Genomic DNA, 12768 nt, shown 5'->3' with positions numbered 1-12768 from the left:
CAAATAAGTGTATTTCCCAATCTGTGGAACTTTTCTTTTAAATTGAAGACTTAATGATTGCAAAGATGGTCCGACACAACATGTTATACCTCCCGTGTATCTGTTTATATGCAGTATTGTCAGTTCTGCGTGTTGGTGTGCTCCGTCTGCCTCACAGATCGATTATTGTTCTCATTTAATTTCTTGTGGTGCATTTTAATTCAACTCTTAAGTCCACCAACCAAAAATGTTTAACAATTCACTGTATGTTTGTGTTTTTATTTTAGTGTGAGAGTGTGAGAATCTAAGCTGCCTTTACTTAGTGGAAAGATGAATTGTTTACTGTGGGATGTTAGCTGCCAGATATGTGCAATGACTGCCTTTTCAGAGTGAGACCCCCTGTCTGTGTCCTAGTTTGCATTTTTACCTAATTTTACAAGTTCTTAAATAATAGTTGGCCACCATATTGAGTTTTCAAGTGACCTTGTTTACCTTGCACAGTATAGTTGCTTCAGTGAAGCCCCAGTTTTATTGATATAAGAGAGCAAGAGTAATCACCAGGACAGATGTTATTTTTCTATAATGTGTTTAAAGGAAGTGTGTATGTTGTCCGTTCATCTCCAGTGCTCTGTTAAACTATTAAAAACTGCTGTCTAATAATGTTGTATTTGACAGTCCCTCCTGTTGAGTGTCGTTTGGAGCAGACCTTGTGTTTCGGGGGGGTTTGAGGTCTCTTGAGGTCCTCGCTGCTGTGAGAACCAGCAGCGGTGCGACTGGTGAGTCATCCTGAGCTCTGTGGCTCTGATCTGAGGAGGCACCTTCAGCCTGTCACTGTCTGCCTCTGGGAAGCTCATAGTCTAGGCATCCTGACCTTGATGACTCAATAAAATACGCTCTAATTAAGGTTTTTGTGATGTTTATTTTTTTTCTCTTGTGCATCTTAGGGCTGTGCCATATCGTATCGTTCACAATAATATCAGTATATTTTTTATATGGTTAAAAAAAATGCATATCATGATATTGGCAACATTCCTACTTCTTGTATAGTGGTTAAAGTTGTTTTAATCACAAAAAGCTACTTACTGCCTGTCGCCAAACACATGCAGCTTTCAAAATAAGAGCACAGTGTGTTAAGAGAATCCACCACAGAATTTACAAGAAGACTGTCAAAATAAGATGCCTTAAATAAAACATACAATAAACTTTATTCTCCTTTACAAAATGTCATTAAAATATGCCCCCGCAACACCTAAGTCAAGAGTACATTTTTTTGTATTTGGCAACTGTTAAGATTTGCACTTCAAACTACATTTTAGATTTTTTATTATTTATACAGACTACAAAAAAAATCATATTTTCTATCTTTTTAAGTATTTCCTAATATCGTCAAGAATATCGTTATCGCAAATATAGCCTGCAATATCGTGATATTCTTTTAGGGCCATATCGCCCAGCCCTAGTGCATCTGATTTTTAACTGCTTTTAGTGGTGTTAGGGGTGGTTATTCTTGGTGATTTCATATTCCAGATGGACTACCAAGGTTATAATAGTTTCGGATTTTTCATTAGTTTTAGTTTTAATTTCGTTGTGAATTTTTGTTTTCAAATTCAGTTAGTTTTAGTTCGTTTTTAGAGTGAGTTTGCTATTTTAGTTTAGTTTTAATTTTTTTGAAAATGCTTAGTTTTAGTTTAGTTTTTATTAGTTTTAGTTTTTTTGTAATGGGTATGTGCCTTCATTTCCTTTGGTTTATCCATCTTAGCCTCAATAAGGTTATTAACTCTTACAGTTCGGGGTGTTTTGTATTTTGGTTGAAGTGTAAACATCCCAGTCTCAGTAAACATATTTACCATGTGTTCCTGCATGTTCAAATAGAAACACTGAATTATGAATGAAAAAAGTTGACAAAAACGAAAACTAAGGACATTTTCACTATAATTTTAGTTAGTTTTAGTTAGTTTTGTAACCACACAATACAGTTTCAGTTAGTTATCGTTTTTTTTAAAACTCTAGTTTTTATTTTTATTTCAGTTAACGAAAATGTTTTTTCAATTCTAGTTTTCGTTATTTCGTTAGTTTTTGTTAACTACGTATAATAACCTTGGTTAGGACATGTTTAAGAGCAGTAGAGGCGCTCTCCAGGGTGCTGAACACAACCTTGTTACTTCCTTGTAGAAATGGCTAACATGGTTTTTCCTTCATAAATACTGTAAACTACACCCTTCATATAAATATTCAGCCCGCCTTGTGTCTCTGTTCAGGATGTAAACCTGAGGCATGCAGAGAAGGAGGGGCGGCGATGACGAGGAAGTTTAAATGTTTGTTTGTTTGCAGAAGCTGGTCAGAAACATGTTCAAACTGTAGAAGAAACAGGATGGAGGACACATGTGAAGGAGAGAAGCAGGAGGAGGTGAAGATGGTGGCCTCGGACAGTGCTTACGGGTCATCAGCGGCGGACACGGACACAGAAGACGGACACACTCCCACATCCAGCACCTTCCCCTATAATGAAGACCTGACACACAAGGTGATCCATTCATTACTTCTACTAGTTCTGATCAGATTTGATCAAGTCTGAAATTCTGAAAATCTGGCAAAACTAACCAGAATTGCAGGTAATCTGAACTCGCAGTGGAAATAAATTATTTTCTAACACTTAATTCTCATTTTATGATAGGCCCAGTTATTTTATTTTTTTTGAAGAGTGCTCCTTCTGCACATAAAGAAATGTCCACTGCCAGTTAATCTCCATAAAAAAGATCATCAGGAAAACTTTTACGGTTACCTTAATAAAAGTATCCTATATTCAATTATATTCATGTTTATGCCTAAAATCTAAATCTAAAGTGTGATGTGTAATGTGATTTGTTATATAAATACAATTGACATACAATGAATACTATGTGTATATATATTATATGTATATACTATGAATCACATAAATATGTTGTGAAAAATATATACAATTATATAATAATAATAATAATTTTATTTCATAATAACAGAGCTTTATTGGAAAAATATATATATATTTTTATATTTGTCTGTCTGTCAAGGGAAGTTTTGTTTCTCATGTTAAAATCCTCAAGTGAAGTCTCTTTGATGACACACACACACACACACACACACACAGAGAGAGAGAGAGAGTGATGTATGATCTCGAACACAATGTAAAAAGCTACAAAAACTCAATCCTCCTTTCTATTTTTCTAGGTTATTGTTAAAAAAATAAAATAAATAAATAACAGAAAACATACATGGCATTTTATGTTTCATTATCAGAGAATAAAAATGTTGCAGAGGATTTTTAAAAAATCTATTTCTCATATTCAATAACTCAGATTACATGCACGACAGTTAAAAAGCTTATTTCTACTTCTTCTCTCTGAGGTGAGTTTTACTGCTTTAAAACTGCAGGTATTTCAATGAATTGATCTCTTTATAAGCTTCAATAACTCAAGTGTCCAATATTTGAGAAAACAAGCAGTGCATTGTGTGTGAAGCTAGAACAAACTGCTCACTAATAATCACATTTCTGGTTGTATTTGTTGTTTTGCCGAGTCACAGCCTGCCAGAGACTACAGAGACACAGACTGCTCCACGGTTTGCCGGCTACAACAAGCCAATTGGATCTCAGTTCTTAAAATTTCAAATACACTTTTAATTTAATGTTGGAACATGGGTGAGAATAAATCATCATACAAACAGGTGTAACACAAAATCTGATCAGAACGTCTCACTGTTAATCAATAATTATTGTTAACCCTCTATGGTACACATTATGATGCCAGTTAGGAAACAAAAATGTTTGCAGTGTCTTTATTTTTTTCTTAAAATAGACTAAATTAACATAATCCGAAGAAATTTTATACTTTTTTTTTTAAGTTTTTGGGGTTTGTTGCCCATAGATCTAAACCTAAATCTAAAATCTAAAATAAAATAAATCTCGACCTAAAAAGTACATAAAGCTGGCAGCTAAATGTGTTGTAATGGAGTAAAAAGTCCAATATTTTCCTTAAAAAATGTAGTGAAGTAGAAGTATAAAGTACATAACATGGAAATACTCAAAACTGTACTTAAGTACAGTACTTGAGTAAATGTACACTACTGGTCAAAAGTTTTAGAACACACCAACTTTTCCAGAATTTAATTGAAAATGATGCAGTTTAATGTCTCAGTGTACTCTGAAATTAATGCACATTTGCAACATTTAAAATTCTTTATTGAGCATGATAGTGTTTTGAAAGTAAAAAAAAGATTCAAAATCACATTTTATGTTGGACTAAAGGACAAAAAAAAGACACAAAATGACCAAAAAAGACACCTAAAGACACAAAATGACTAAAAAAAAGAAACAAAATGACTTACAAAGACATGAAAATAATTTAAAAATGGACAAAATAGCCCAAGACTCCATAGAGTTAAGTTGTTAACCCATTTCTTGTTCCCTGAAAAAGGCCTACTTGTATAATTCTGAAATGTACATTATTTTTCAGTTTTGGTTAAGCTTACCTTTTTTTATTTACCTCTGGCAGTTCACCACTTACCTTTGTACCCTTTCAAGCTGTTCATTTGACTTGAACTGCTTGAATTTCAATAAAAAACTGGAAAAATTGGGGTGTTCTAAAACTTTTGACTTTTGGTAGTGTATTTCCTTACATCCCACCAGTGGAATCATTGCTCACTTTGCATATATGAGAGTCTTGAGTTTCAACTCGGCACTAACTATCTCATTATGAGACATCTCTTGATGAACCCAAACCACTCTGGATATCTCATGTTGCCATGGCAACACACTCAGCATCTCCACCCCTGCTGCAGGGCCCTCGCCACAGTAACCCTCGACCTCCTCCTCCTCCTCCTCCTCCTCCTGCTCCTCCATCCTTGCCCCATACATACATATATTCAGTTCCACATGTGCTTCCTGGAGATAAAGTGCCCCTTCGCTGCTGCTCTGTTCTCCACCAGCGTTTGTCCTGAGAACGTTTACATGCCGGCATCAACATTTGATGATGAAGGCATGAAATAGTAATATGTTGATTTCACACAGACCAGGTTAACGCTGCACAGAGCCAGTGTGAGTCATGCAGGCAGCAGTCTGCCTCAGGCCTGCGTCATTTGCACTTGAGGGCCAGTTTGTTATTGAAAGAGTGAGAAAAACATTTCTCTTAATGCCTTCAAAAGTGAAATAATAGCATCCTTTATTATTTATATCGTGTTTGAAAAGGTCACCAGCGATTTGTTAGATTTGTGAAGCTTTTTTCAGCTTGAGCCATGAAATAATTGCCAGAAAATTCAATTTTTTTAAAAACTGAGTGCTTATTAACCTGCTGCTGAATTTTAAAAAATAAATAAATTGCATATATGAATTCTTATTTGTATCATATTTGATACATCAGGTCTTTTTGTGCAATTTGTTGCTCACAGTTTGTTTTTCTTGAACTAACAAAAACATATAAACCCTAACATTTTTAACCTATTGAAGTTATGAAGTTTTTTAATGCAGCAATAACTGATCCACTCGTGGAACCTGCATATCATTTTTGCTACATCTGGCTACTTTGCTACTTATTTTTGTGCAATTTGTTGCTCAGTTTGTTTATCTTCAACACATGTATACATCAGGTTTTTGATGATGTAGAGGTCTCAAAAATTACTGTATCTAATATAATACACTTGGCTTTATAGGGTTAAAAACAGTTGCTTTTCTCAGCCTTTCACAGGGCTACAACTTCAAAGAGTGAGCTCTGCAAGCTAACACTTTAAAGCAGCAGATAGTCTCTGATTTCTATCCTGTAAATCTTCTCAAACTGTCACAATGTTGTGTTTTTAACGTGCACAACTTGTGGATGTCACTGATTAAAGTCAACGTACTGCGAGCTGCACAGCGCTGCATGCTGTAATGCTGCGCAGCATGTGGGCTCTTTGAGACTGCAGATAAGAGGCAGGCAGCAGGGTCGGCCTGCTGGAGGAGGAGGAGGAGGAGGAGGAGGAGGAGGAGGAGCGGGCTGATAAATGTCACCAAAAGAGGCTAGCATCTGCTGCTGGGGAGCTCCAGGCTGGACGCCCCCAGCAGCCCCCAGTGAGATGATCACCATGGCAGCAAGGCCGATTGATGCCTGCGTCCAGCGCTGTGGTGTCAAATCAGCAGATCCCTGCAGGCTGACGCATGACTCGGCCATGAGGACTGATGCTTATCACACCGCCACTGACTGTTTGTTTATGTGTGTGTGTGTGTGTGTGTGTGTGTGTGTGTGTGTGTGTGTGTGTGTGTGTTTATGTGTTGGTGGAAGAACTACTTAGATCTTTTACTTGAGTTATTTAGCTCTAAAACTATATAGAAATACTTCACTTCAAGTTACAAATCCTGCTTTTAAAGTTGTTTGCCTCTTCTTTGTCATTATAAGTCATTGTGAGTCTCTGTGGTCCTTTTTCTGATAATTTTGACTTTTTTTGTAGTCATTTTATGGCTTTGTTACCGCTGTGTGTCTCTTTTTAGTTATTGTGAGTATCTTTGTAGTTGTTTTGTGTCTATTTATAGTCATTGTGTGTCTCTTTGTAGGTGATTTGTGTCTCTGGGGTGATTTTGTGTATCTTTTTTGGTCGCTGCATGTCTCTTTGTAGTTGTTTTGTGTCTATTTATAGTCATTGTGTGTCTCTTTGTAGGTGTTTTGTGTCTATTTATAGTCATTGTGTGTCTCTTTGTAGGTGTTTTGTGTCTATTTATAGTCATTGTGTGTCTCTTTGTACTTGTTTTGTGTTTCCTTGTAGTTGTTTTGTGTCTCTGGGGTAATTTTGTGTATCTTTTTTAGTCGCTGCATGTCTCTTTGTAGTTTTTTTCTGTCTATTTATAGTCATTGTGTGTCTCTTTGTAGGTGTTTTGTGTCTCTGGGGTAATTTTGTGTATCTTTTTTAGTCGTTGCATGTCTCTTTGTACTTGTTTTGTGTCTCTTTGTAGTCGCTGTGTGTCTCTTTGTAGTTGTTTTGTGTCTATTTATAGTCATTGTGTGTCTCTTTGTAGGTGTTTTGTGTCTCTGGGGTAATTTTGTGTATCTTTTTTGGCCGCTGCATGTCTCTTTGTACTTGTTTTGTGTCTCTTTGTAGTTGCTGTGTGTATCTTTATAGGTGTTTTGTAGTCAATGCATGTCTCTTTGTAGGTGTTTTGTGTCTCTTTGTAGTTGTTTTGTGTCTATTTATAGTCATTGTGTGTCTCTTTGTAGGTGATTTGTGTCTCTGGGGTAATTTTGTGTGTCTTTTTTAGTTGCTGCATGTCTCTTTGTAGTCGCTGCATGTCTCTTTGTACTTGTTTTGTGTCTCTTTGTAGTTGCTGTGTGTCTCTTTATAGGTTTTGTAGTCAATGCATGTCTCTTTGTAGGTGCTTTGTGTCTCTGAGGTAATTTTGTGTATCTTTTTTAGTCGCTGCATGTCTCTTTGTAGTCGCTGTGTGTCTCTTTGTAGTTGTTTTGTGTCTTTTTTGTCGTCATTGTGTGTTTCTTTTTCACAGATACAAAGTAACTCATAACAACTAAGTTACTTTGTATCCGTGATGCATAGGCATCTGTGATATGTGTCTCTAGTACAGTGACACAGTTTCAGGCCCACACAAACACACACACACACACACACACACACACACACACACACACACACACACACTTCCTCCAGTGCCTTCCAGCTTTCCCTTCCCTCTTCAAGACATTAAGCCTTCACTTTGCATTAGAGAATGCAGATCTGTGCACTGAGCAACAGATGAACATGTACAGTAACCTACACTATGCCCACACACACACACACACACACAGTGCACAGGCCTCAGGCGGTGAGCGGAGCGGAGACATGAAGTGGCGTCTCTCTGTGTCTCTCTGCAGACGATCCTCGTGGGAGACAGCGGAGTGGGCAAGACCTCTCTGCTGGTTCAGTTTGACCAGGGAAAGTTCCTCCCGGGGTCCTTCACCGCCACCGTCGGCATCGGCTTCACAGTGAGTCCTCACTTCCTGTCCTCCACACTAACACCCTCCACCCATCCATGTTTTCCTCCCCTCCTCCCTCCCCCTCACCCTGTTATGCTGTTGACCAGAGCCGGCCCAAGGCATAAGCGAACTAAGCGACTGCTTAGGGCCCCGTGGCCACTAGGGGGCCCCCCAAGAGCGATTCAAAACAATATTTTTTATTTTATTTGAAAATGCCAAGATAAAGGTATGTTGTCTTGGTAATGGATTGTTCATCAAAGAGATTTGTGTAGCTGTTAATAGCAAATTAGCAACCTGGTCTCACAGAAATCCGTGAAATAGCCACGGATTTCGCTTAACTCAAAATCCGTGGAATAGCCACGGAATCGCTCAAATTTCCGTGAAACTGACACGGATTTCGCTACAATGCAAGTTGATGACAGTCATATCCTGTGGCTATTGGTTTGTTCCAAGTCACGTGACTTTCAAGGTCCCGGCGGTCAGAACAAAAAACATGGCGGACAGTTCTCTCATTTTTAGTGAAAAATCAATATTTTGACTTAGTTTCTGCATAAAAATGGATTTTGATCACATTTGTAGCGAGAAATATATGTTTTATTTTCCAAATATTCACTCAGTGAATGTACATAATCACTTTGTATGTTGGAATAGCCACGGGATATGACTGTCATTAACTTGCATTGTAGTGAAATCCGTGTCAGTTTCACGGAAATTTGAGCGAATCCGTGGCTATTCCACGGATTTTGAGTTAAGCGAAATCCGTGGCTATTTCACGGATTTCTGTGAGATCATGTTGGAACTAAGCGACTGGCCCCCTAGTGGCCCCGTGGCCACTAGGGGGCCCCCCAAGAGCGATTCAAAACAATATTTTTTATTTTATTTGAAAATGCCAAGATAAAGGTATGTTGTCTTAGTAATGGATTGTTCCGTGAAATTTCCGTGAAACTGACACGGATTTCGCTACAATGCAAGTTAATGACAGTCATATCCCGTGGCTATTCCATGGATATTTTTCCTATTGGTTTGTTCCAAGTCATGTGACTTTCAAGGTCCCGGCGGTCAGAACAAAAAATATGGCGGACAGTTCTCTCATTTTTAGTGAAAAATCAATATTTTGACTTAGTTTCTGCATAAAAATGTATTTTGATCACATTTGTAGCGGGAAATATATGTTTTATTTTCTAAATATTCACTCAGTGAATGTACATAATCACTTTGTATGTGTCATTAACTTGCATTATAGCGAAATCCGTGTCAGTTTCACAGAAATTTGAGCGATTCCGTGGCTATTCCACGGATTTTGAGTTAAGCGAATCCGTGGCTATTTCACGGATTTCTGTGAGACCAGGTATGTGGCTGTTTGCACTGATGTGACAGTGAAGCAGATCTTCTCTGTTTCTGTGCTGTTTGTGTGTCCGTGAATGAATCAGCTGTGTGCTCCAGTGTGGGATGTTGCTTTTTCACACTGCATTCATCACGATCCTTAACACTGTGTGTGTGTGTGCATTAGTATGGTTAATAATGCCACAGCTATGATTAAATTAGTGTGAAGACAGCAGTCATGGCGGCAGGCTGTTTGCTGCTGGATGTTTGTAACAAAGCTGTTTTGTGATTTAATGTTTTGTGACATGAACGGGGTTTTTTCTCTTTGTGGCAAGTGTGAGAAAAAAACAGACAAACAGGAAAGATGTATGGCTCATTTAATGTGTGATTCTTCAGCTGCGATAACTTTGGTTTGTGTCATTGCCATTAGAGCGGCACTGAGAAGGAAGAAATCTGTGAGAAAGTATAAAATTGGCTTTGCCATTTCGCATTAGTATGAGATTGTGGTTGTGTGTGATTCAAGCTTCAAAAGCCTGCAGAAAAATGCACCACAGAAACAGAATAAATCACTCTGCTGCAAACGTCTTCTGGATTTAAAGTCAAGTGTGAGACAGACTTTATTTTTATAGAGCTTGGTGCAGGTGCTCAAAATAAATTGCTTTAAATGCACAGATGGGGAAAATAGTTTTCTTATACAATCTTATTCTGTTATAACTTACAATTTAATCTGAATCTTTTAATGCAGAAATGTTCCATGATATAAATTTAACGCTTTTTAGCCTAGCTAAATATTTTTATTGAGCCAAAGAAGATTATACATCCAGTTTGTTGTCAATGCTAATTTATATTTACACCAAATCATTATTATTACAATTATATTGATGCACATTCACAGATATAGAGCAGATAGAGGACTTCATTTTGAGTTTGGAAAAGCATTAAAAATAAAGAAATTAAAAAAGAAAAAGTCAGAAAATAAGTAAAAATTAATTTTAAAAAACTGACAAAGATAAAATAAATGTATATATACTAATAATGTCATGGTAGAAGGATTTTAATCTTTGACACGATATTAGTACAAAAAACGACACCTCTTTCATTAATTAACAATCTGCACACAGTGCTGGTACAGAACTGTCACTGAACACCAATTTTGCATTACATTTGTAAAAAAAACCCTTTTAATATATTTCTTGTTTTAATATTATAACTATTATTATTATTGTATATTTGGTATTATTAGCATCATTATTATTATTTGAGATACACAATATGATTATTTTTTTCAGCTGATGCCAAAAAATGATAATTACCTGCTTCTCATGGCTGATACTGATAAGATAACTGATAATTTCACATTTTTGTTTTATTGTAGTTGTAGAAATATGATGTAAGATGCTAACATGTAGCAACCACAGATGGATGTTTAATATCCCATACTATATAAACAATAATATATAATATGATAATATAAACAATTCTAACCAACATCGTTATAGCTAACACAACACAAACAAAGAACAGTTCTGACTCTTGTTATTAATAATAATAATAATAATAATAATAATAATAATAATCAATTTTATTTATAAGCGCCTTTCAGAACACCCAAGGTCACTTTACAAGAAAGCATAAAATAATTTAAAAACAGTGGCAACAACATAAAACATCGAACAGTATTGAGTTGTTCTCTTGCTCAACTGTTCTTTTATTTTTTCTTGTAAAGTTCATCAAAAAACTTCACAAACATTATTTGGCTTTTGTAGAGCGTTTGCCAAATAATTCATATTAACTGCTCTACCACAGAGTAGATGCTGCACTTGATAAGTCAATAAAAGCAATTTTACTTTGTATTGTCAGCCAATAATTCATCATCTATAATTTAATTTTAGGAATAATGCATAATGAAATAACATTTCCATTACCGGCTGATAATTCATCAGTATATATCTTGTGTTCCCAATCATTATTATTGCTGCTTTAAATTGGAAATATGATTGTGGATGTAGATCATTTCTTTTTAAACATTCAGCTTTGAAAAAGTATCAATACTCGGATACTTTGACAACCTTAGTACATAATAAATATATACGAAACATATAATAATCTATGGATGGGAACATCATTTATAAAAGACACTTTAGGAACATTGATTGCACCTTTATCTTCTCCCCGCAGCCTTTTTAGGTGCATATACAGTGGCGGTTCTAGACCAATTTTACTGTGGGGGCCAAGGAGGGGCCAGTGTTTAATCAGAGGGGCACATTAGCAGATGAAAAATGGCAAAGATGATATTTAAGTATTCAAAACCTTTGAATGCCTTGAAAAAGACACAAAATGACCAAAAAAGACACAAAATGAGAAGACAGAATAACCACAAAAAAAACCCACAGAAGACATAAAAATGACAAAAAAAGACATAAAATGACCATAAAAAGACACAAAATAACTAAAACAGACACAAAAAAGACACATAAATGACACCAATGACAAAAAAACACAAAATAACAAAAAAAGACACAAAATAAATAAAAAAGACACAAAAAGACACAAATTACTAAAAAAGACACGTAAAGACATGAAAAGGATTAAAAAATGAACAAAATAGCCCAATAAGACTCCATAGAGTTAAACTATTATACAATGTAACATTCTGGGTTCCTTTTGTGTACAATGAGATATTGTTTGAACAAAAAAAAGGTTAGAATTGTTCCATTGTTCATTGTTATAAATTGATCATTTTATTATTAATTGGACACAGGGGCCACAGCAGGGGCCCCTGGAGGCCCCTGTGTAGAACCGCCACTGTGCATATATCTTTATTTATTTATTATAAACTAAATAATAAAGCAGTGAGTTCCAAGAAACTAGGCATACACAGCACATCCACGAACTTATTTGAATCCTATTTATAATTAAATCTAGCATCCAATCAGCTCCATGTTCTGTACACATGAATGTTTCATCCTGATGTTCATGTCAGAGGGTGAGATGTTGCCTGCAGCGGCCCCCGACACAGACTGATGACTTCATATGTTTAGACAAGAGATTGCATGTCAGTTATATAACAAAAGTGATCTCTGACCATGTGTCATTAGTCCCTGTCAGTGCACAGAGCAGCGGAGGCTTGACTTGAACACTGGGGGGAGACAAACACTGCGGGAAAAGATTAATTTTTCACTGAAACCATTTTAGACTTGCTAATTAAATGAAGGGATCTGGGATATTTATAGAATCACAGGCAAAACGAGACTGTTTGCGTGCTATAATGAAGACGAAAAATATGCTAAGTAAGAAGTTAGAGTAATAACAAAGAAAATGAACTACTTTATGATAATATAAGCATTTTTCTGAGATATTCTTAAAGGAAGCATCTTTTTGGTGAGGTTTGTGCGCCATTTTACGCACCAGTTTATCCATCGTAAGGGAGGGAAATAATGCTTTACATAAACAAATACCATAACATTTAAACTAATAGATGACAGCTGATGTTTTCCCC

Source organism: Centropristis striata, chromosome 13 (assembly GCF_030273125.1).
Source record: "Centropristis striata isolate RG_2023a ecotype Rhode Island chromosome 13, C.striata_1.0, whole genome shotgun sequence".
Lineage (NCBI taxonomy): Eukaryota > Metazoa > Chordata > Actinopteri > Perciformes > Serranidae > Centropristis > Centropristis striata.
Note: the sequence above shows the minus strand (reverse complement) of the source record.